The sequence below is a fragment of the Sinocyclocheilus anshuiensis genome, unplaced genomic scaffold (assembly GCF_001515605.1).
Source record: "Sinocyclocheilus anshuiensis isolate Anshui unplaced genomic scaffold, SAMN03320099.WGS_v1.1 scaffold2460, whole genome shotgun sequence".
Taxonomy (NCBI): Eukaryota; Metazoa; Chordata; class Actinopteri; order Cypriniformes; family Cyprinidae; genus Sinocyclocheilus; species Sinocyclocheilus anshuiensis.
In genome coordinates this window covers 50,042-50,841 of record NW_015547746.1, presented here as the reverse complement: position 1 = coordinate 50,841, position 800 = coordinate 50,042, and positions in this window count along the sequence as shown.

Genomic DNA, 800 nt, shown 5'->3' with positions numbered 1-800 from the left:
CGACCCCTAGAGGACGCAGTGTCTCGTTCCCTACTCAGGGAACCATGGTTACATAAGTAACCTGAGACGTTTTTCAGTAACGAGAAGAGAAAAAAAAAGTGATGAAACGGTAGTAAGCTGAGCTCTACACAGAGGAAAGAACCACACAGAGTTAAATTTAAAACATAAGGTTTATAGCTATTTTGCTAGTTTCTACTTAGAAATCATTTTTTTTACGGTATCACGAGGGAAGAGGCATTTTAGTACTGACGAGGATTTGTGGATTTTTCTGTTTCTCCGGTGAGTTTGCACAGTGTTTACCATGTGTGTTGCTAGCATTGTATTGCAAGTATTGTTTTTGCAAGATACTGTCTTATCAGCAGGAACTGTTCCATTCCACGTGTCTTCATTTCATCTCACAGATAAGCACTGGAGATCTCATCACACTTTATAAAAAACACACTACCCGGGTAGAACATTTTATTTAATTTTTTTGTTTTCAGAGCTCTGATTCTAATTTTGAAAGGTTCATTTGATTATTCTTCTTCCATATTTTTTTCCCTAAATACACTGACTGGACTAGAAAGACACTGGATTTTATAACTTGTAACGGTGGTGGCCACCCTGTCATAGATAAGCTCTATTAAAATTTTAATTAACCCAGGATAGCAAAAAACAAAAACCACCTGTTACAATATTAATAATAAAAAAACAACAACAAAGGAAAACTCTGTTCACAAGGGAAGATTTATTCCACAATGCCTATGAGAGGAAAAAACTTGTTTGAAGGAAAAAAAAAAAAAAAAAAAAAAGTTCAGCCA